The following is a 25,815-nucleotide window of genomic DNA, read 5'->3' as shown; positions in this document are numbered from 1 at the left end:
CCAGACTGTGCAGTTTACAAGGACCCTCGACAAAACCATAAGAAAACAGGCCATCGACACATATAATCTCATTTGAACCCCTGTTTTGTGCTTCCAACTCTCCAGTGAGCATTTGCTGCCTAGCACCCACTCTACTCAGCAGGGATTAGGCACACTAAGACGCACTTGAGCTCACATACACACAAACATGCTACACTAACGAAATACCCTCTACCTGAGCCTCAACAAGAGGTTGTAGCGATACACTCAGCATGAGCATGGGGACCTTTTTTTTTTTTTTTTTAAATGTAACACAAAGGAAGGGAGAGCGAGCGAGAGAGCAGTCTAACCTCTCTGTACAAAGGAGATCTGATCGACCCTCATGAGTGTGGTGAGTGCATTTGGTCATATTCTAACAGTACCTGTTGTTGTTTGATGTTCCTCCACTGAGGATTCCAGCATTTGTGCGGCTGTGCTGTGGGTGTATGCGCCTGCTTGTATTTTTGTGTGTGTTTTGTTTGTGTATATATCAAAGCTTTGTGAACAATGCAGCAATCATTTGTTTTTTCCTTGCAGTAGTGACTCCCTGTGCCTCGCCGGTTAAATTGGAAACATTCAGGCAAACATGGTTACATTCAGCTTGGTTTTTATTCACATCCCTGTGTAGACTAGCATGCGTTACACTGAACCTCATGGTTGTAGACGGTCACATGCATTGCTCAGTGTGCAGCATGCGAAACACAACAGAGGTTTAACACTGCACACTTAACCTGCTACTGTGTATCTCACTGACTCAGCAGTTATTTGTATTTTGGGCTCTTGGCTTTTTAATACCCTCATGGCATTCGTATTCATATTTACATTTATTCGGCTCTGCTGTGTGTTTTGCCATTAGCTGTCAGTTTTACATAAAGTAGTAAAGTCACTGTTACAGTGCAGGCCTTACATGTTTTTGACAGCTACACACTTTTTGGTCTTAAGGCTTTGTGACAAGGTTATTGTCAGTGTACTGAATCCCTGTCACAATACCAGAAATGTAGTAGTTGGTACCAGTGGAGTTACGTGATTCTTGATACCCAATTTGATTCGATATGCAGGATACTTCCAAAGCAGACACGGCCTTAGTGAGTCAAAGCAGCGTTTTCACAGCACCTGCACTAATCGCCGTCTTCCACCTGTAGTTTTTCCTCTTATTATTGTTCTTGTATTTCTCATCGTTTTCTTCTTGTTCTTTTTTCATGTTCTTATTCTTCATCTTGTGGCTTTTCCTCTTCCTCATCTTCTTCTTCCCAACCTTTTTGCTCTTCTTGTTGTTGTTTGTCTGAAGAATGGCCACCTCATTAGCTATGCTATGGACCAAATAAAAACAAGTATCTTGGTGTCGAATCTGTCTGGTGACATCTCCACAAGTAACCTTTATGATTCCTACACAACAGTGTAGTCTGTCATTTGTTTTGTGATGCACTTTTGAAACTAGATTGTGTGTCTGAAAAAAATGATAAAAGCGCGTTCCTGCTTCCGGAGCCTGTCCAGGTGATTGCACCCAATGTGACCGCCTCCCCAGTGTTAACAGTAGGGACGGTGTTATGCAGAGCAGAGTGCCAAGTTAAGTACATGCTGACTCTGAGCTTGCTGTGCAGGCGAGCAGTCACTCATGCTGAAGATTCACTCTCCTTCTCACCTCATGTCGCTGTGATAAATGTGCGCATGTTGCAACTTGTGTGGCAGAAATCAAAAGATGGATTAGTGCTTCTACTGACTGCACAGGAAGTATATACATTTTTTAAAGAAGACGTTTGATTTGGCACATTAAAGACTGAAATGCCCGTCTCTTTAGCTCACAATTACATGCTTATATTATTTTTTTACAGAACAGACCCTTTTCTCTTTGCGGTAACAAGCCTAAAGTTTTCACTGGGATACTGGTTACAGTGCAGATTGTTGGTCATTAGCTTTTACTTTCTGTGTTTGAGCCCAAGTGGCAGGCTGTAGGGAATGTTTTCGCAGACATCGCACTGTTTGCAGTGTTAGAGTCTGCTTGGATTTACACAAGGAAACAAGCAGATTGAGGCCAAGTGCAGACTTTGGGGAACGTTTTCTTTTTTTCCATCTTTCACATTTGATTTTTGTCACATGACATGTTGTGGTGCCCTTCGCAGCTTCCTGCAGGCTATGAGTGTCAAAAATTTGATTACATAATAAATGTGCCCCAATTTCAAGCAACATATATAATAGAAAATTAGAAGCAGTTTTTGAAACTTTTCCACATTTAGTCTCAGAAGAAAATTAGTTTGTGGTAATAAAGAAATATTGAGCTTACATTATGAACCACATTGTAATTCAAACATTGTTAGAAACTGCAAAGATTTCATGTTTAATAAATGTAAGTATCATATGCCAGACAAACAGTAAGCACTGCAATCTTTTGAACACAGGATGGATTATGCTCTTTGCTCTTTTCAGGGACCTTCACAGCATACATGTGTGACCTGTAAGGAGGCTGGATTGAGTGTTTGTATGGCTGATGACTGTGGTAACTGTTTAGCACAAAGAGGTATTATGAAGGATCTACCTGGATTAGTGTAAGGCGGTTTAGCTGGCTTCCTGCAGCTTCAAAGGTAGAACTGCAGATACGGTCTCTTCTATTTCCCTTTTTACTTACGAAAATATTTTATGAGTTGTGGAAAAAAAGATCTTCTGGGGGGCTTTTTTTAGTCAAAGAAGCTGCTCTCTTTCATCTCTGGCATCAGTATATATGGTCCAGTGAATGTAGCTTCAAAGAACAAGTCTATTTCAAAACAAGCTGCAAGACAATGACTTTAAAGGTTACAACATTTTGCAGTATTTTAAAAATCTGAAGATTTTTACTGTTCTTGTTGGGGAAACAATGGGTGGAAGTGATGAATTATAGTAATGTGCAAAAGTCTTGAGCCACGACTTCATTTCTTTATACATTTCTATGGAAAAGAGAAACTGGTGGAGTGATTTATTGAAATATGTAAGGCATAAACAGAGTTTGTACAATTCTAATGAGCTTGAAAGTCAATATTTGGTATGACAATCTTTGTTCTTCAGCACAGCGTTAATTCTCTCAGGCAGCTTTCTTGTAATTTCTTTAAGTAGTCTTCAGCAATAGTTCTCCAGGCTTCTTGAAGGACATTCAAATCTCTTTGGATGTTTCTGCCTTTTGTTCTGTTCTCTGACAACATGATCCCACACTTCAATAATGTTGAGGTCTGGGCTCTGGGGAGGCCAATCCATGACTGATGGTGTTCCATCGTATGGTTTTCTATCCAGGTATGCTTTTACTGCATTTCCAGTGTTGTGCTGAAAAATGAAGCTGTTCCCAATCAGATACTTTCCAGATATTATTGTTTGGTGGCTGAAAATCTGATGTTCATAATTTGGACCGGTGTTCATATCTTTGTTTGTAATTCCATCAACTAGCAAACCCCTTTGTTCTGTAAGCCTTCTTTTGCTGATAAATTGAACTGTCCAATGATTGTGTGATTTGTATAAAGTATTTTATATGCCAAATAGATGTTGGCACTCATAGTGCCTTAGGGACAACCGTATTTTCTGCACTATAAGGCGCACTTAAAATCCTTTAATTTTCTCAACAATCGACAGCGCACCTTATAATCCGGTGCGGCTTATGTATGAATTCTGGTTGTGCTTACTGACCTCGAACCGATTTTATGTGGTAAACGCCGCTCAAAAATCTGTCCAAAAATATTTTAGTACGACTTTGGTAAGCTACGAAGCCGCACCGGTTGATGGATTGTCGGAGCATTACACTACACTACCGTAGTCAGGAGCCTCGCGGAGTAATCTGGGTCCAAGCTTAGCTTCAGGTCCCAAAGTCAAAACCGAGCACTGCGGCAACACTGAGAGTTAAAAACTGTCTAAATTCTTCCATCTTTAATAAAATGATCAGCGTTGCTGCTTTACCAGGTGTAACAATTAAGTTTAACATCCAGGCATCCATGAAAACAGAATGTATTAAATTTAACAGAGTTAGAAGTTAGCAGGACGTTAGCTCGCTAGTTTCCACCTAAACATGATATAGCATGTTCTGACTGAGAGATTTCTGAACAAATTAAAACGTACAGGTCTGCTATCACTTCCAACATAAATGAAGACAGAAACCTAACAGCAGTGACTTTTGTAGGATTACTGAAGTTGGACTAGCTGGTATATAATGATGTGCTACGTGAGCGCTAGCGACACAGCTATGTTAGCATAACATAAACACAGTGAAGTTGAAGGATGAACGCGAACTTTTTTCCACTCGATAAAAGTTAACGTGAGGGTTCCTGATGGTTAAGGATAAATCCAATCGCTTGGCAGGATGCTGTAAAGGGACCAAACTTCAGTCAGAACAACTGAGATAATCCATCCACAATATGAGGTTAGTCATTAATATACTGCAACAACACGGGAATAGAGCACCTGCGAGAGAATTCAACATTAATGAATCAATGGTACGGAAGTGGAGGAAGCAAGAAGAATGAGTTGAGTAAAGTTTGACTTATCTGACTGTTTTGTTTCTTTATGAACCTTATGATCTGGTGTGCTTTATGTATGAAAACAGACCCATACATTAACAGTGCGGCTTATAATCCAGTGCACCTTATAGTCCGAAAAATATGGTATTTATGTCAAGATAGGTCCCCAAGTAGGAGGAGATAACTTCCAAAATGGAGGTACTAGGACTGGACTGAAAATCTATGAAAAGCACCCAGTGTCCAAAGAAAAGCCTCCAGAAAGCCTGGAGAATTACTGTATTGTCGGCTTCTTGGAAGCAAAATAGAAATGAGGGGTCGCTGAAGAGTTTTGTACATAATATAAATATGGAAGGAAAGGAAAAGAAATTCCAAGGAAAAAGAAGGAAATAATTGTGACCTTTAATCAACGGCCTCTGCTCCCCATAACACATCAAAGCCACGGCAAAATAAAGTGGGAAAGAGTTTTCTTTAATTGTGACTTCGAAAGGCCAAAGGTGCCACTTGTTCACTTCAGATTGCCAATATTGTCCCTGTGATCTTTACCCAAGCGGGAGCTGCTTAATTTGCTGCCTCAGTGCTGCTATAGCAAAACTTGAGTGAGCAGACAAACACAGAAACACAAACGCACTTGAAATCTGACACGGCAGAGGAATATCCCGGCTCAAACTGACTCTTAAATGTGCACAGTCACACATAAACACACTCATGTAAAAAAATTAAATAAAATCTACCCACATAATGATCATATCGGTTTGAAAAGTTACTCCTCCATTTGCTTTGGAATTCTTTTTTTTTTTTAGGACACAGGCTTTCACAAAGATCGTACATGAATTATAGAAATTTTTATTGATCTCAAATCTATAAAGTAACCATTGCAATAAGTTCAGCTGAGTACGTGTTGCTGTATTGTTAAAGTGCTACCCTGTGGTGTCGAATGCGGGCTGTTTTTCAGACAACATGAGGAGCTTTCCCTCGGGGCTCGAGCAAGTTAATGTGTCTGTCGGTGAAGCTGTCACTGTCACGGCACATCTATAAATCTACAGTTTGCGCTGTCACACTGTCTCTGTCTGTTTCTTCATCTCTGGCTGCCAAAAAGCTGAAGAGAGAATGGACTGCTTATTTCCACTGAAAGGCAAAACTGATCTGATTTGAGGGGGAGAAAAAAAGACCTTTACTCACTGACTGAACCCCAAGAAAAACTCATCAGTGATCATCAAAAGCAAATATTTTGAAGGCTTTTTCATTTCCATGAAATCTCTCTCCATGACTCATAATTCTAATACTGGCAACCTATCCAGATTGTGCTCCACCTTTCACCCTATGACAGCTGGGATTGGCTCGAGCCCAGCTGCAACCCTAAGACAGCTAAGTGGTTTAGATGGTTCGACTGAATTCTCCATCTTTGTTTTTGCTAGTATGTGTGGGTCTAATATGCAAATGGATCTGCACTAACCGCTCCAGCACTCAGGTGCAGCAGATACTGCAAGACTCGTCTTATAGTTGCAATAATTCAGTTAATTAATTCAATACATTTTTTTTCTATTTACTATTTTTCAAATTTCAAAATTTGCAAATAGCAGATTTAATTTGTTGTGTTTTTTATTTGACTGATTGTAGTTTAGTAAATCTGCAAATGGATCAAGTTGTGGGATATCATAAATGACTAAACCTCTGATGAAAAGGAAAACATCAAGTGATCACAATCCATGTCCGCATGCTAAAGACGAGAAGTCTCCAGCATCACTGGGGGAGCAAATTTCAATGGCTGACTGGCCCGAGCAGCTGTTGATTCGGGCGTTTCCCGTCATTGCCGAGAGGTTTTCTGGACGAGAATTTGAAGCAAAGTGTTGCCTTGTTTATTTGCAGTTTTGGCGTCTGAAACTGATGAAGAAAAACATTCTACAGATATAGTTTTGAGATGTTTGCAGACAGGGAAGTTGGGATAACAAATACTGGAAACACTAAAAAGTTCTTCCACTTCTTGATTGCATCATTGCTGTTGTTTGTGTGCAGAAATTCTCAGTCTGCATTGCTGGCCAGCTTTTGGCACGCTGCATCACATACGGCCAGATAGAAACAGAGCAGTTAACAGGGTGGCTGATGTTATATACTGATGACTAATAAATGATCCAACCACAGCACATTTGATTGATCTGGAACAGCAATGGAGGAAAATGTGTAATCTACTTAATTGTTCCCAGTGTTTCACAGATCCCTGCTTCGCTATCTGACTGCTCTCCCTTTTCTTCCTTTCGGAGATGAGTTGTTTTTGTAGTCTTCACAGGAAGGACTAATGTGCAAGTAGCTTAATGAACACCCAGTTATAGGGTTGGGAAATTACTGAGTAGACCAACATTGTGCTACTGTGCAGGGTAATATAATGTCCCTTGCAGATCTGTGAAACAATGAGTTAATAATACTTAGGAAACAGTGGCAAACGCATCACCAGTCCACCCTCTCCGGCCAATTTCTGCTCCCCGCTGCAGCACTCTCATATTGTTCTCGACAATGAAGGATAATGAAAACCGAGCACAACAACAGAGGACTCTTTATCTCTGTCCCACTTTGTCTCACTGTTTTTGTATCACTCGCTGATGCTCTCCTTTGATTCCTCCTTCTGGTTACTTGTATCCGTTCCTTTCTCTCCCTCACAAACACGTCTGGTCAGGAGAGGAATGCAGGCTATTAAATTATTCAAAGTCCTGGCAGAAAGTATCACTGTCGGTGAACTCGAATGAGTCTCGGTTCAGAAGTGTTTATTTATGGACGGAACGAGAACAAAAGCCACAGCTCTGATCATTTCCTGCCTGTCCTCACGCTGCGAATGAAACAATGTGAGCAGTTTTATTGGTGAGGACAAACTGGGGAGGACTTCATTTTTTGGAAGAGGTTCTTCCTTCTTTCATGCTTTCCTTTTCAAAGAGTCATTGTTTGGAGTGAACTTAAGCTTTACCCTCCAGAAACAGTTGGATCACCTTTCCTGGATCCAACCTTATTCCAGCCACTAGCTTATCAGACAGAATTAAGCCCTATGCGAAAATAATCTCTGATAATTACTTTTAGGCGGCCATTGATGAATTCAATGAAGAATTATTTATACGCAGCGTTGGGGGGTGACATCTAAAGGAGTTCATTAAATTACCAAACAACCCCACTCTGATTCAGGAGGGCACCATAATTTCATCATCTGATTCCCTCGGGCTAATTGTGAGTAAATCGACTTTACTCTGCAACTTTACTGTGCCCCTTCCATCTGTTATTATCTGTTTGTGTTCAGTGATAGAAAAATGCCAAAGCAGCTGAGATAAACAACATACCAAATACTAAAAAATTTATGCCTGAAGGGACTTTTACTACCACGAGATGAACACCCACACACTCCACATATGTTTCAGAACAATATCTGACAGCGAATCAATTTTTCTGTTTTTTTTAAAATAACGTTTTCGATTGATTCCAGCATCTCCTTGTTATATCCAGTTATTGAGTGGAAGAGTCACGAAGAGTCCCTGATGAGAGAATCTGCTGAAATGGATGATAAAACCCACCAGCATCAGTAAAACAAAACCTAAAACTTGAAAACTTTCCTCCGTCTTGAAGTTGCTCTTAACCTCACTGCAGTTATTTTTCCTTTGGATTTGGAACTTAACCCAGTGGATCATCTGAAGGTGAATGCAGTATCCTGGGAAAGTATGAGGAAAAGAACAGGGTGCATTCAAAGGTGAAATGGTTTGCTACAAAGCCATCCATGTTTGTAGCTGCTGTGGATTTTCAGTGTGTGAATATTTCAACCTCCTGGAGGGTCAGTGTACAGAGGGGACTGTGCAGGATGCTGTCAAGGCAGGATTGAGGATCTTCCAGTATAAGCATTAGTTAGACAGCTGACATTCTCCAGGGTGTAGCTGACTTAACAGGCAGGAATAAACAAAATACCAGCCTGGGCATGTTAATGAGAGATGAGCGCTAATTGTGTTCAGATCTACACAGTACGACATGGAAGCTGGATGTGTGAGATACATCCTGTCAGATCTCCTGTGTCCAGGGCACGTTTAGTTAAATCAAGTCTTAATTAAATGATGTATGAATATTTCATTAGGAAATTATTTCAAATATCCTTTACTGGTAATGGCATATTAACAATAGGCCCTGTCATTTACACTTTTATTGTGAATCATAGCAGGAAATATATATAAAATTCCCCGCTCGCCCCTGCAGGCAGTCTATCCTTCAAGCTCGGGTCATTGCACCTAGTGCTCCGATTACCACTGGGACCACTGTTACCTTCATCCTCCACATCTTCTCTGAGCCCTTGGTACTTCTCAAGCTTCTTGTGTTCCTTCTTCCATGATGTTGCTGTCATTTGGAACCGCTACATCTATCACTACAGCTGTCTTCTTCTGTTTGTCTACCACCACTATGTCCAGTTGGTTAGCCATCGTGGCTCAAGAGTTGGGAGTTCGCCTTGTAATCGGAAGGTTGCCGGTTCGAGCCCCGGCTTGCACAGTCTCGATCGTTGTGTCCTTGGGCAAGACACTTCACCCGTTGCCTACTGGTGGTGGTCAGAGGTCAGCAGCCTCGCCTCTGTCAGTGCGCCCCAGGGTGGCTGTGGCTACAATGTAGCTTACCATCACCAGTGTGTGAATGGGTGGATGACAGGTTGTGTAAAGCGCTTTGGGGTCCTTAGGGACTAGAAAAGCGCTATACAAATACAGGCCATTTACCATTTTTGCGACTTCCAGGCCGTATTCGGCACAGATGTTTCTGTATAGTATGCCGGCCACTTAGTTATGATGTTCCATGTATGCCCTGCCTGCTAGCATCTTGCACCCTGCTGTTATGTGCTAGATTGTTTTTAATTTTGAAAATCATGTGCTACACTGGCATCAGGGTTTGAATTTCATCACAAGGCAGTGCGCCCAGGGATCTACAGACCAGGGTTCTTTCTTTGAAGGGTGGCATCTTTTGGTGGGCATACTGGAGTGTAATGATTAAACTGTATGTGTAAGATAGTTTTAGCTATTTAGCTTGGCATGCTAACTAGCTCATTACTAGCCCATAATGCTTTTGTATTAGCTGCAGATGAAGGATAAAATGCTCTCTTCATTTGCATTAGGATTTCACACCTGGACAAAAACTGATTTTGGATATTTTTAAAGATCAGGGTAATGCTAGCAGTTAGAGACAGCTGTTTAATGGGGGAGCTTTCATGCCAGGATGATAGTCTAAGACAATGACGCATACTTAAAGCCTCTTGTAACAGTAAAACTGTTCATAGTGAGCATAAAAGCTTGTATAATTGTATAAAAATTGTTTATATGAATATGAATATGAAAATGGGCTCTAGGCCTGTGGAACTGAAGCCTTAGGAACAGTTATCATTTGACACTGATAAATCAGTTCAGTCACATAGGAAGCCTGCTTTTGTCCATTTGCCTGATATCAAGGATTACTAATAATTTTGATACAACTACATTATCATTGCAAATTCATATGACTCCTTTGAAGTTCAAAGGATGTACCAGTAGTGACTGGAAAGTCTAAAAGTGCATAAAAGCTGTGGGCAGTATTCACAGGACTTTCTCATCTGTTAGTGATGCACTGAATGCTTATGTTGTGTAAGTCAAGGACGAATCTGTATTTTCAGAATTACTGGAAATGCAGATTTTGAAAAGGTCCGACAACACAGTACATCTTAGAAATGTAGTCAGTATATAGCTGCTGTTTGTGCTCGTGCATAAGCAGTGGTGATTCACGTGGGTCATCGCTCCTGTCACTTTGTTCCCCTCTGACTTTATATCAGGTCTCAGGAGGTGACAGAAAGCATGTTGACAAGTTTGAAAGTGTGTCAGAGAGAGGGGGAGAAAAGGATGGAGGGATAGAAAGTAGCAGAAATTGCGATGGGGTAGAGGGGAGGGGAAAAGGAAAGAGGATGTTGGGGGGAGAGGGCAATAAAAGCGGTGAATAAGAAGGAGAAATGAAGTCTGAAAGTGTCAGAGGAAGCAGCAGAGAGATGCATGCAGGAGCAGAGATCAGGTGGAGGAAGAGAGCTGTCTGTCGTAATCCTGTTAGAGAGAGAGAGATCAGGTTGGCAGTTTGTGGCTGTCACTCTGAAGAGATTTTCTTCTTCGCTGTTTAAAACATTTTCAGCTCGCCACATAATTCCTTTAATTGATTCCATTTGCTGTTGGCCTGTTCTGTATGAGCAGCTGCTCTCTATAGAGGAGCTGGACGTGGAAATGTTGAGTTGCTGTTTTCAGAAAGTCACATGTCCCCTAAATCACAGGTGTCGAACTCCAGGCCTCGAGGGCCGGTGTCCTGCAGGTTTTAGATGTTTCCTTGATCCAACACAGCTGATTTAAATGGCTAAATTACCTCCTCAACATGTCTTGAAGTTCTCCAGAGGCCTGGTAATGAACTGTGCACTTGATTCAGGTGTGTTGACCCAGGGTGAGATCTAAAACCTGCAGGACACTGGCCCTCGAGGCCTGGAGTTCGACATCCCTGCCCTAAATGATGCCAGAAAGGTGGGAGGGATTGTGTTGTTACGATCATTCAAAAATTTCACAGGTGACTGAATTAAAATCCTCAGAGCCAGTCAATTCTGCCTGGTAGGAGCCAGTTTTACATTTTAGAAGTGCCTTAATATTTTGCAACATAGATACAACAGTGCTGGGAGCATTCCTGAATTTCCCATTCCCAAATGTACATGAGCACAGTGAACTCATTGTCTAATTCAAGAAACCAGCTTTAGATGAATTGAAGTTTGTGACATGGCACATTATCTTACTAGAAGCAGCCATCAGAGACCAGTACGCTGTAATCATAACGGGATGAACAGGGACAGCAACAATACTCAGATAGACTTTGGTGCTTAAATGATGCTCAGTTAATACAAAGGGGTCCACCATGGCCACCAGTCTCTGCACGATGGATCCAAGCCTACATATTGTTTACCACAAACTATGGCAAAGGCAGTATACAAAAACACGTGAAACTCTTGTATAAACCATAGAGACCTCATTTAAATTTGCAGCTTAGCCATGTCTGGCTGTGATAGCTGGTAGTGAGAGAAGATATCAAATGATCAGGCCATTAAGTGAACCCACAACTCAAGAGAGACATTAAATATGAATGTGCTCAGCAATGTGTTTTTAGTGTTCTTTACTCCAAGTGACTGAAGACAAAATCAGTCATTTAAGACTTGCGGTGGTTTTGTCTCACGTAAAGCCTTCTTATTGTCCGCCTTCTGTTTGTCTTTCTGTGTTTAGGGGTGTGTGTATAGTTTTCTACTGAAAGGAATTTTTGATAACTCAGTGAGTTGGCAGTGCCCTTCAGTGTGGAAAAATCCATGAGCCTGAACTCTGGCAGTGGGTGTTGTGGGATGAGTCGGCCTTATCTTAGCTAGTCAAGGAGCCCCTGGATCCCTTGGCTCATCATGCAGCAGCCGATTACCTTCTCCCTGAATCTTTCTATTGTTTTCTATTACATTGAGCAGCCAGCACTGATAAAAGTGATGGAAATTTAAAGCTCACTTTGAAAACTTTCTTGCTATTCTCCCATACTATGGGGTATAGCCCATGTAGGAAAGACTGTGCCTAAAAGGTGATACAAAATACCCATTGTACTGTAGAAGTGTGACAATATTCAAAGAGCTTCTCAGCATCCTTTGCATGAATAAAATAGATTTGCGCTGAGTATTTTCAGTAACTGTGTAGCTGTTTGTCACCATTGTTCATTTTTTTTGTAATTGCCTCCAAAGTGTTTTCTAATTTATCACAGTTAGCACCCTCCAAACTCATATGTCTCTATGAGAAATTGTCCAAGAAAAACTTACATTCTTCCTACTGAGACTTAATTTTTTTTAAACACCGCCTCGCTTGTTACAGTGCTAAAAATGCTACTATCAGGCAAATTTAACCGTATCTATTTTGGCAAACAAACATTGACATTAATTTCTTTAAAAACAGTCTGAAATCAGAGCTGCTTGGTGTCGTCCACTTGATCCTGGAAAAGAAGTGCAATTTTGCATGTTCTTGGCACCAAGAGCAAATGCACCTCTGCATGTGTGAGCAGAGAGCAGGGCCGTACTTTTTACAGTGTGGGCTGAGCCGCCTGTTCGGTGCTTCTCTTTTCTGCTCCCAGTGATTTGCTCAGTTTGTCATAAGTCAGTGAGAAAGAGACTCGAATCGGGCTCTCACAAGTGTTCCAGATTAATGGATTATAGATGAATGGGCTTTTTTCTCACTTGGTGATAAATTAAACACTTTATTCTTTTATTCTCTTATTCTACTACTGTCTCCCTCTCTCCCTCCCTCCCTCACACATACCGTCGTTACCTGTTTGCCTTACACATTTTCTTTTGTACAAAATTGGATTTTTAATCTTGGCCTGCCAACTCATGAGGGCTACTTTCATACACTGCATTAGGAAAGGTCATGGCCCCGGCACTGAAACCATATTGTAGTTGGTTGAGGTGTTTCATGTCACGGCTCTCAGCTACTCTCACTTTATTCTGTGTTAGCACTGGACTCTCAAAAGCACTCAAGTGATCACCTTGAGGTCCCTTTTCCTTTCCTTCCTTAAACCGCAGAGACCACTGCTGTAGAAAATCATATCTAATTCTTACTGACACAGCTTTACACCTGTCACGTTTGCCTTCGGTTAAGTGTTAATCTAATCAGCCATCTCAATCTTTAAGGCGCTCCTAAACTTCAAGAAGGCAGTGACAGAACCTTAACTAATATGTAATGTTGTTTATAATACCTGTATGTGCTGATCACTTTGTTTATGATTTGACAGTTTATTTAGTGTAAAAAAAATATGATTTATTTATTCCAATAAATACATTTAAAATTTGTTTCTTTATGTTTGATTTTTCCAACACACACACACAACCTGAAAAGGACACTTATGATCTTCAATAACAACCATTGGCACTGACTCTCCAGCATTCTTGTTCCATTCATTCCTGGCTGCTGCGCACTCAGCTTCTGACATCCAGAAAATTATTTGTCATTGTGAGTTTATGGAACTGACAAAGTTCAGGGCCTAAAAGTCAAAGCGCACAACACTGTGATCCCAGGAAAGCAAAGGAAACTGGACACAGCATTGTGACGAGCTGTTGCTCCAACATGAAACCCACCATGTGTCCTCAGCTAAAGACTAAGACTGCTGCTAAATGTGAATCTCCAGCTATTGTTTTGTCAGATGATTGTCTTCTTCCTCTGCACTTCACAACCTGGCAGTGTTAACACTCTGGGACACATTACACAAGCAAATAATGCACACATCATCCACTCCTGTCTGCATGTGTTTGTATTTGATTTTCATTTTTCAGCATCAGTATGTTAACACCACTATAGCATCTACCAAGGAACACTCACCTTTCTTTCAGCATCATAGATAAACAATAAAACAAATAGTAGCGCTAGTAAAATATAGTCCAAAGGGACACTTTTACCTTCATCTAGATGTAGTAGCTGTCAAAGCAGCCGCGAAACACAAGAGGACTCTGGTACTTGAGCTTTGGATCTGGCAACATTGACAATACAGCAATGATGAGGCTGAAAGGCAAGACAGAAGAACATGGCTGCTGTGGTATGGAGTGGTGGGAATGGTGCCTCGGACAGTGGAGAGACCTGGGCGGGTGAAAGGAGGTGGTGTGGCATTAACACAATCCTGAAGCCGGGCAATAACTAAACAGCGTAGGGAGGCAAATCTGTGAGTGTTGGTCAGAAAACCTTCCACATATTCCACTGAGAACTCAGCCCACCATAATAATTGTTATGATACCCTCCAACTCATAATCTGTGGTTGTCTGTGGAGTCTGATGGATCCGTTTTGCGATCAAGGTATTTTTGTTTTCCAGGAAATGGATCTAAAAGCAAAAAGACAAAAGCAATATAAAACTGCCTTGATTTCAGGGATGTGGGGTAATGAGACAAAATTAGGCACAGAAAATAAGGACTCACCAAACCTGACAGCAAAACAGAAGAGGAGGCTAGAAGAAACTAAAAGAAGGAAGCGTATTTAGTTTAACCCTGGAGAACCCATGGGGTCAGATCCGACCCCATGGGTTCTCCAGGGTTAAGAAAAGTTGACTCTTGAAAGAATATGGATCAGAATGCAGCATTAGTCTGAATGTGTGCTCTCAGTTTTTCCGTGGTTCTCATGGGGATCTGTGTGATCATAAATTTAATATAAGAAAAAACATCCCTAAAAGCGTTAAAGGAGATGTACTTATATAGTATTCTTCTCATTTCTTTCTCAAGACTCGAGAGAACTGGAATGAGGGAAGTATGGTTTGTGGATGAGTTTCATTCTCTGCAGCATTTCCCTGCACAGAGCAGGTGAAAGAGGCAGAAATGATATACTTTTCATATTTCACACTGAGGGTCACAGTCATTTATCTTTTATTTTTCTCCCGTCGCTGTTTTTCTTCTTCTTCTCAGTTTTGTCTCTGTGTAATGTAGCAGAGCAAAGTAGAGACAGACTGCACTGTGAGATAATAAAAATTCATCTGTCCTTCCATCCATGCAACCTGTAGCCAGGAACCTGGCTCACAGTGAAGATTTGTTTCAGCCTGCATTACATTATTTTCTTATTCTTTCATCAATAATTAGCTCTATAAAAAAATCTTGAACAAATTATATTTTAGACCCTTTGACTGAGCTTTTGAAAGACATATTTTTCTTTCTTTTGTTGTATCCAGTATCAGTATTGACATTTAAGAGCTTTATATTGTCATTTGATGAAAACTGGTGAAAAACCTCACTATAGCTTGGCTTTGTTCTGTACACTGAAATCAAGTTCAGTCAGACAATTCATGTTTTAAATGATTGGTTTGCTACAGCAGCAGAATACAGTTAAGTTTGGCATCAAGGCTCCGAGCTCATCATTCTCCACAAATATGATGCATTTAAAGAAGTTGGGGTGATGAGTGAACTTCCCCCCGCAGCCTGGACTCTGAAGTTATGTAGGAGTTCAAACAGCAGCTAGTGATACGTGACAGGAGTAATACTGGCATATCAGACAAAAAGACAGGAAACTGTGCTTAACGTAGACTCAAGATGTTTGGTATATGACGTGATGAGAGTGAGTCACGTGTATGACACGGGGTGGCTAGATCCCTGCCTGAATAGCTTGCAGGTTTTTCTCATTTCTAAAGATATATATTTATGAAGGACTTTACTGGGTACACCTTAATAATATGTAGCTCTTCGTTGAACACCCTTTTGAATTCAGAACTGCCTTAATTCTTCATGGCATAGATGAAGAATTAAGAAGTGCTGGAAACATTCCTACTTTGAGCACTAAAGAGGGAAAAGTTGTGCCAATAAAATATCCCCCACACCATTACACCACCACCTGAAGCCTGAAGCATTGATACAAGGCAGGATGGATCCATGCTTTTATGTTGTTCACACCAGTTCTGACCCTACCAGCCCAATGATGCAGAAGATATTTAGATTTGTCAGACCAGGCAACATTTTCCTAGTCTTCTGTTGTCCAGTTTTAGTGAGCCCACGTCAACACTAACAGTAGTTTCCTGACAGGAGAGACACCCAGTTTGGTCTTCTACTGCTGTAGCGCTTCTCTTTAAAGGTTCAACCTGTTAAGCATTCGTAGATGCACTTCTACATATCTTGTTTGTAATGAGGGGTTATTTAAGTGTCTGTTTCCTTCCTACCAGTTAAAGGCAGTCTGAACATTCTCCTATTGCAACAACAAGGCATGGAGTCCTGCATTTGGGTCCACAGGTTATCACTGGATATATTCTCCTTTTTGGAGCATTCTCTGCAAACACTGGTGATGATTGTGAGAAGAAATCCCAGCAGTTTCTCAAATACAAACAGTTGAATAGGTGTACCTAATGAAGTGGCAGGTGAGTGGAAACGAACAGTTAACTAATAAACAAACAATTGACAGAAATCCATTCAATTTAATGAAAAACATGCAACATGTAAATATGTAGATTAGCTGTTTGTTACTGTTTTCTATTAAGTCACATGGTAAATGGAACATTTTGGAGTTTTGCACTCCTGGCTCGGAAATCAATCAGTGTGATTTTCGATTTTATGACATTTAATTTTAAACGGCGACCTACATATCATTCATTAAATGGAAGTAATTAGATGTATATTAATGATGTTTCCTGCGCCAGCATGCACAATACTGGCACATTCAGAGAGGCACTCCCCTCCTGGAAAGTCTGCAGAAATCATTTTGTTTGGAATCTACAAAGATAATTTTCTTTCACTATTTGTGAACTCATGTATGTTATTTAATATTACACATCAGCTAGCTTGGTTTGCATTAGCTTCCCGCAGTGTACATCCACTGCTGACAAATTGCTTTAGTTGCTGGTGTGCTCAGTTGTGACGTGGTGCAATATGAGCAAAAACCCCAGCGCTGTTACTTGCGTTGATTGTTGTTGGAAACCTGACTGATTCAAACCATGTTGGTAGTGAATTAACAACCACATCCTCCGAAGCAAGTGGAGGATTTAGTTTTTTTTGTCTCCCCACGTTTTTTCTTTATGAATTACAGTTTGCCACCAGTGATATATGGCACTGATTTTTCATTCAATTTTGTAAATAGCTTGTAGCTTTTTGGTCATTATTTTCTCAGCAAGCCTAAGTTAAAAAGTCATTAAGGAGGTAATGACTAAACGTGTACGCAGGGCATAAAAAAATACCAGAAAGAGAAGGCGTATAATGCCAATAAAGTTCTGTCACTGGTAGCGATGACGTGGGAACCAACTATTAGTGAAGCTGGGACACAGAGATAGGCTAATCTTAAACTTTTAGGAGCAAATACCAATGGAGGCCAAGGATACTGTAGACTTGGATATGACAGAATGGGGAATATACAAAAGGGTTACAGACTCAAGCAGATCCTAGAATATCCACTGGCTTTGTACAAGGGCCTTACAGTAAACGTCAATAAAGAGCTAATAAGAAAACAATCAGGGAAGAGATGGAGAACACAACAAACAATGACAGTGAATGTGTAGAAAGGCTGATTAGACTTTTGTTGCCGTGTGAATTCTGTAGCACGGTGCCACACCACTTGCCACCTATCATTAATATGCACTGTGGTGCTACGTGACAAAAGGCCATAGTCGAGGCAATTTCATTTCCTAAGCAAGGCCTCTGAGGAGTTCATTTCTAATGCCCTCCAACCACAGCTCCGTCTAAATTGCATTTGGAGAGAGGAAACGCTGTGTGATTGAGGGGTGGAGGACAAAAAAAAAACAACCTTTTTCGACTGGCCACCAGTTAAAAGGCAGAAATGACACAACGACACCGATATATAAAATTTCATGAATACATGATTCCCTCTGTAGTGTGTTCTCAATCTCTGAAAGCCATGGCTCAATCTTTCCCTGCGATGGAGGAGATTGCCTTGCCTCTGGCTCCAGTCGAAGGAGCTAGGAACAAGTGCTTTACAGCGTTGGCTCCACTTGTTGCATTTTCACTAATCAGACATGCCACTCACACAGTTATTGAATGCTGTTGCTGATGTAGACTGATGAAATGAAATTAAGTTTGTGGTTTTCCTTTGAGGAGCAGCTGAGACAGATTGTCTCGTGGCAAACCTCAGAATGAGCTGTCTGTGAGGATTAATCTGGATTTCATTTCAGTAGATGCTGTGTCAAAAAAAAAGAAAAGAAAAATGCTTGTTCTAATTTTTCATTTCTGTATATTTAGCCTGGTTAGCTTAGCATAAACTAAACAAGCACGTTAGAGTTTAGCTTTGCATAAATTTAGAGGAAAACGGCTAGCCAGTCAAAGACTTCGATTTGAAGTCTCCACTTCTGTTGTGCAGGTATAGTTTTGGTCTGTCAACGGTGATAATCCGCCGCTGGCACCACAACCTAACTGAGGGATGGACAATGGAGTCCAGTCCTGGCCAAAAGCATATCCCATTTTAAAAGCACCTGCTCCTGTTGTCAAATGACATGTGATGTGTTATTGTAAAGTCAGAATGCTACCGGTCATGTCTTCCTATTAACAGCCCAGATATGAAAGTATTAAAGTGTCCATACTGGATTAAGTTACAGTTTATTTTTTTCATAATTTTTTCATGATTTATGGACAGTATATCCTCAGTTTCTTACTCATTGTTGCAGCCAGGGCCAGATGTGATCTCCTTAAAGTGACTCTTAGTTATAATATCGTTATTTTCCTCTGAGTTATCGATTCTGTCACTCGTTAGCTAACATAAGCTAATGTGGGTCTATTAGCCACAACTTACCAACCAACCACATGACGTAATGGTCCGCACTGGCAGAAAGATGGTGCTAAACTTGTTTTTAAAACTTTAACTTCAAGCACTTATTTTTTAAATCCAGCTTCAATACAGTATTGTATCTATGTCAGCTTTTAGAGCAGGGCTCCATGATCTAAATTAGCCTTTATATGTGTAGCGTCTGAAAACAAAGTAGTACTCGTTTTTTTATCTTTCCTGTTCGTTACTGTGGGCAGTATATGTCAAAAAACCCTGATACTCTGGTACTAATTGATACTAAAAACTACTGCATTAGATACTCATTTGCAGGAATACTGATACCAAGCGCCGTCTTCACCTCCTTCAGCTGACGCACAACTTCACACTGCTCTACAGCACACAGCCTCTCCTCTCCACTACTAGCAGCTATACATATAAACAGCAGCACTGTAAACCTGGTGAATCAGTCTTCATGAAAATTTGCATAAGGTCATTAAAGCTCCTGTTTTAATAACATTGAAATATTAAACAATTATCATAAATGTTAACCTTGTCAGCACAATGGTGAACATTAGTTTAGCTATTAGCAATTACCCGCATTAGCCTTCTGTTATCATAACGGTAGCAGCTGTGGCTAATAACAAAAAGCTAACCTTAATTTTAGATCTAGACAACAAATGATATCAATCCTGCTCATTTATAGACAGACATAACACAATTCTTTGTGTCTTTGAAGCAAGACAAAGTGTGTCAAAATCCCTGGTTGCAGTTGAGAAAAGTATACAGGAAACCAGAAAGCAGAAAAATAAGGGGGAAAAAGGTTTTCTTAATTTTGTCTTTTCCCCCTCTGGTATTGAAAATGATATAGAGTATGTTCCTGCATATCAGTATCAAGTTTGAAATACTGGTATAGTGACAACCCCTATAGCTACGCCCTTCTCAGCCCTCGTGTAAGTGTGACTTAAATCAAAACAATCCTGCTAATGCAAAGGATACATGGCTTAAGAGCAGCAACACTATTAGTGAGACGTCTCTATACTGTGTGTTGTGCTTTATACAGTTTAAAGAGGGCTTTGCCAGCTCAGATGGTAGCAAAGGAGTGCCAAAGAAAAGAAAGCGAGTGCAATCGATATTATTTAATTAAATAGATATGGTGATTAAACAAAGTAATATATCACTTGTGCAGCAGATGAGCCACTTTGTTTGTAGCACAGGTCAAGAGAAAAAACTAGCTCTTGTTAAGCCATCAAAAGCAAACTCATCGAAACCTTTATGTTTGTGCAGTTTTACAGCATGTTGCACTACACAGGTTTTCTGGCACTTACACAACAAGAAGTGACAAATGAAGTGTTAAATAGGAATGAGAATTGGTAATTACATCCTTTTGCAATCTGTCTGCTTTGCTTGGCCACAACACTTGATGGATGATACGTAATCGTTGCTCTGTGATAGGACATTGTTCAGTCACTTGAGAACGACAAATGGGAGACTTAATTTAAATGGTCTATGAATTGTCCTTTGTTCCCTTTTAACTTGAGATGTTTTTTGGCACTCTAATTTGGCAATTAGTGAGCTACATTTTAATATGCATTTATATGGAAACTTCTGTAATCGCAGCTTTTAGCTTTTATATTTTCCCTTCAGTATGAGTCTGTACAGGAAAAATTACCACCTGTCACAACAGTCAGCCAGGAAAAGAAATTCAATTTCTTTATCGTCCACCTTGTGTTTTTTTTTCTTACAAGGAGGGGTGGCTTGAGGTGGGGGATATGGTTCTGCCTCGCCTGCATGAGTGCTCCGGAGGGAAAGGCAAACCAAAAGACATGCCTTTTTAACAAAAGGTCAGTATGGGCTTTTCTTGCTCCCAGTGGATTCTGCATTTCACTCGGGAATAAAGAAAACAACAACTGCTCCTCTTAGTGTGACTCACCAGGCTTAAAAAGGAGATTAAACTCCGGCCCCCCACCCCTCATACTTTGCTTGCTCTTTCCAATAGAGAAGTAATGGTCCTCTCTCCCTGCAGATTGTCTTGAATATACCAAGATGATTATCTATTGTGGGTTTGATGAGGCTATAGATGCCAAATGTATAATACATCCTCAATATCCATCCTATACCTGTGTCTCCCTCCATGCTAGGATGAATTTCTGTTTTCAAACAATTAGCTAACAGGGCTGTTTTGTTACTGGTCTGGTGAATATCATGCCACCAGTGAATGTCACTTTTTACCCCTTCAGCTGTCCTATGACTGTGTAGGCAGTCAGAGCTGTGGACCCAAATGCAGGACTCAGATGCAGAATTAAATCAAATCACAGCCTGAGAGCACTGGAACTTGAAATGGAATTGCTAATCATGGAGAATATGACATGAGAGAAACACACAGCATGATGGGCGACATGACAAAAGGGATACTAAGACAATATATAAATGCATGCAGGCATTTAGGGAACAGGAAACGGGTGGCAGCACAGCAGACACTAATCAAAGGAGAGAAGAGAAGTTAAGCTGAACATAGCACACCTGGGATGAGGGACTATCAAAATAACACAGGAAACTAACACTGAGACAGACTGAGCCATACAAACGTGACACAGAGAGAAAGGCAAACACATAAAGATATGGACTGTGGAAACACAAAGGGGAACAAAAAAGGCGAGGCGTGACTGAAGGAGGTACCACGGTTAACTTAAAAGAAGACGAGAAGACTAGACAGGGGACATAGGGAGACAAGTACGGATGACACGGGAACAGATGGATGAAAGGTTACGAAAGGAAAACAGGAAATCACCAGCACTGAGACTAATAAACTATTTAACAAACACAAACTCTTGGTCACCGGTACAACAGTGCGTGTCTGCAGCCGTCTGTAAAACACGGGAGGCCCTGTCCACAAACTCGAATACCCATGTGTCCCATGGTATATTACTGGCCACCAATTGGTGTGGGGAGGGGGAGGGGGCTGCTTCCTTATTTACAAGGGGTGACTAAAGTTGATTTGGCAGATTTTACCTGCCTTACTTTTACTTATCATAAACAATGTGATAGCAAACCCACAGTGGGTAGACGTAGGTGGACTGTGGGGCTGTATGTGTTGATTAAATTCACACATATCCCACACAGGCCCAAAGTGGTTGTGCAAACACAGCAGTTTTGCCCTTTGGAGTCCATGTATGGGTTTTCTGTGGGCAAATCTGCTATAGATTTCGCACAGAAAACCACAACATGGGCCCTGAGGGGTAAAACGACAGTGGGTTAACCCATTAGGGGGGCAATGAGTGTTTTCTGTAGGCACACCCACTACAGGGAGCCCACAGCAGATTACCCAGATCTTTGCTGGTGGTTGGATCTGAATTTTTGCCCTATAGTATACATATTCTGTGGCACAGCATTGTGATGACATAGTTTAAACAAAAAAAACTTGCTGCTTAATCAATGTAGAAAAGAGCGAAAGCTTTGTGTTTCAGTAATAGCAGCAAGCCAGTCTCCTTATCTTTCCCCACTGCTTCAACAGCAAATCCATATAGTGAGGCTAAGTGAAGTGAAACCAAGTGGTAATTGTATATGGAAGCCAATACATAAAACGAGTTATCAACATCCAGTCCTGGCGTCTTGTCCAAAACGGATGAGCCCATCCTTAAAAGGGAGCCTCTTTGTAAGTGTGAGGCCTCCAGAGATCCCCTGCAGATTGCTTATTTCACAGCCCATGTGTGTGATTTCACCCAGATTCTCGGGAATAGACTGTTTAATGATGAATGCAGCTGGTATGTGAATCTTCTACTCATGCTGCCCAATCCCTATATCCATTCTCCTTTTAACACAACCCAGAGACAAACACTATTAATAGCTCACGCTGTTAACAGTTAATGATGCTCAAATCAAAAGCAGCAGATCAAAGTTTTTTATGTTATTTTTTTTATTTATTTCGAAAAAAGAGGTCATTCAAAGCTCTCACCTACTTGCAGGTGCGGAGATCATGCCATTTTGGGGGGGAAAGGAATAAAGTAAAAATTAGCTCTGAAGTTATTTTGAGCCCGTCTTTTCCCACGCAGATGAAGAGAGGTTTCATGTGCATGCTCAAACAAACTGCAGTAATTACAGCAATCCATGCTCTGCAACAACACTGACGTGTCCTCAAAATGACGCTCGGAGGATCATGAGATTAAATTAAAATCAGGACTGCATAAACAAAGACAGTTTCAACATAATCTAAACTTTTTGGTTATCAAAAAAAGTAAAAGAAATAAGTATGGAGAAACCGGAAAGACTTCCGGGAGAGAGGAGTGAGGCTTGAATGCTAAAGAACAATGCAGGGTGTTGCAAAAATTGCACATCGCATTGCAAGTGGAAGAGTTCTTACTGGGAACTTAGGTGTGCATGTGAATCTTGTGTGAATCCGCACACTGTATGTGGTGGAGAGTGTGTCGAAGTACAACCGTGTATTTTCACTAAAATGTAGTTTTTGTTTCATAGACATTCAGTTCTCCTAATAGGACTCTCAGTCTTTTTACACAAAGGTCACAGTCCTAACATCCCAACATCTGCTATGGTTTCCACATTCTTCAGATTTCCTTGTTGGACTTCCACTCATCTTTCAGCTTGTTTTGTCACCGTTGCCGGCCGCCATTACTTATGATCAACAAACTGTATGTTGCCTTAAATGGAGAGTAATGTAGCATTGTGTGTGCACATGTTAGTGTATGTGCCTGTATGTTCACATGTCTTCAAACTGCCATTCAAACATTCACTGAGGGAAGCCCATTTCTCAAATAAAATCAGGTATATTGTTGTAACCCTATCCATTTAGGAAAGTTAGGGTCATGACTATCAATCTCTGCCTGGTGTCCCGTCTCCTCAGGCCTTTTAGCATCCATTCAACCATCCATCTTCTTCCTGTTATCCAATTCAGGGTCACAGAGGCTGGAGCTTATCCCTACTGTCATAGGGTGTGAGGCTGGGTAGCCCTTGGACAGATCTCCAGGCTGACTCAGAGGGAGACACAACCATTCTCCCATTTACACATTCAGACCAATTATAATCACCAATAAACCCAACAATATGTCTTGGGCAGATACAGGCAAACAACATACAAACTCCTCACAGAAAGGTCCCAGCTGTCCAGCAGATTCAAATCCAGGACCTTCATCTTCTGAGACAACAGTGCCAACTACCACAATGCAGCTGCAGCTGAAAAGAAAGCTAAGTGCAGTCCACTAACCTTTCACATTAAAAGCACATTTAACCCAGTTTTAGCCTGGTCCAGCTTGTACCAGTTACACTTTAGTCAGTCTAAAGTGCTGCACTACTACTGTCACTGGGACTCCACATCTACTCTAGGAGGTGCACACACAACCCTTAATTTCTTTATAAAGTCTCAGTCTCTTTATAAAAGTAGCGAATCGATCTTCTGATGGTTGCTTCGAGCAGGAAAACTCACCATGTCACAAACTGACAAAAAGTTCCTTGCACTCAAATGATCTCCACAGTCACAGATCTCAATCCAGCTGGATATTTGCAAGGTGCACTGAATAAAGTGGCTGGTGGGTGAAGATGTATGGTACAGTATGTCTTTCTATTAAAAGATATGTTGTTACACCAAATTCAGCATTTTGAAGTGTTACACAAACATCCTTTTTTAAATTCATCTCAAAGTCCTTTATTTTTTCATTAAAGGAAATTAGTATGTTGAACATCTGCATTTTCAAACTATTTCCTTACAGTAATAATAATAATAACAGCAAATTAAAAAAAAAACAACAGAACAACAATATGGCCTAGACTCAAAAGGTAGAACACAAAAAATAAAACAGGAATAAAGATTTTTTTCTAAACCACCTTTAGGAAATGTCCCTTTGCCTTCTCAACAACATTAAAATTGAATTTTACTCTGTTGGTTCCTGGCCTTGATTTTCACCTGCCTGACCCTTTCTCTAGTCCTTTTGCCACGCTGAGTGAAATGGTTGCCAGCTGTGTTTCAAATGCAATGTCTCCCATGTAAAAAGTAAATTCAGTTTTGCAGTCGAATCATTAACTTTGTAAACTTTCATTTTTCTGATATTTAAGTGTGATAAAATCCTTGCACAATGTGGACTAGAAATCATTCAACCAGACGATTTCATGCAGGCAGCAATGGCATTTAATTGAAGATGCATTTAGAAAATAAAGAGTGTGTAAATGTACACCCTGACATAGAAATTGCCATAAAAATATGCAGTATTGCTGATGATACAGGCTCGCTTATATAGCACTTAGTCATTTTTAACTGTTGGTGATTTGATTCCTCTTCTTATCGGCGCAAAATTGCATGTAGTTATATTTTACTTTTCCATCTCCAGCTGTTAAAACTGTCACGGCCTTTGTGTTTGTATGTGTGCGTTACTGTTAAAGTTAGACAAAAACACAGTGTTTGTCAGATCAGAGAATGAGCGTGATCACACTTTTTCAAGAAATAATAGAACAAAACCCAGTCCGCCTTGTGGAGCAGCAACTCGAGAGCTCACTGAGAGTTTTTGCTCCCCAGCTAAAAGCTCACACAATTGATGAGTCAGCCATGATACAGAAATAGGGAATGTTTCACATCTTTCTTTTCGCTCTTTGTGTCACGCGTCTTGGAGACATGCTCCGCATGTTGCACGAGAGACGCGAACTGAGTCACTGTCATCACAATAGGGAATGTAGAGGCTTCATTATTTGCACTGCACATTTCACTGTAGAGATGCTTTTAAGCCTGACAGCCTTGTTTCTTAACTTTGTTTGTACAGTAGGAGCAATCAGCACTCTGCAGTTTCCTCTGCAGTATATGGAGTGTAATTTAGCTGGAATAACATGCTACAGTATTATGTAGTGAAGATGGAGATGGATGGAGCGAAGAACAGCCAGTAAATGTAATGTGCATCACTGTGGTTTGAAGACAGGATTTTCTCTGAACAGGACAGCTGAGAGGACGTGGAATAGAATGAGCAATATACAGTCCTGTGCAAAAGACTCACCCTTCATTTCTTTATATTTTGTTTCCAAGAAGGCACTTTTTTAAATTAAAGCCAGAGTTTTCCTTTGGCTTCTTTTTTCACTCTTTTTCAGTCCAGTCCTTGTACCTGAC

The 25,815-nt window shown here is 40.7% G+C and overlaps 1 protein-coding gene across 1 annotated transcript in view; it reads left to right on the top strand.

The window, feature by feature from the left end:
• Positions 1-235: 235 nt before the first annotated feature.
• Positions 236-25,815, top strand: part of sphkap (SPHK1 interactor, AKAP domain containing) — a 118,108-nt gene continuing 92,528 nt past the window's right edge. Inside the window, exon 1 of the mRNA XM_084949967.1 lies at positions 236-370. The gene's annotated coding sequence lies outside the window, so the exon portion shown is untranslated. The remainder of the gene's footprint in view (positions 371-25,815) is intronic.

The sequence above is a fragment of the Perissodus microlepis genome, chromosome 14 (genome assembly GCF_051167445.1).
Source record: "Perissodus microlepis isolate ML-2025 ecotype Zambia chromosome 14, ASM5116744v1, whole genome shotgun sequence".
Lineage (NCBI taxonomy): Eukaryota > Metazoa > Chordata > Actinopteri > Cichliformes > Cichlidae > Perissodus > Perissodus microlepis.
Note: the sequence above shows the minus strand (reverse complement) of the source record. Positions and strands in the feature narration are given on the sequence as shown.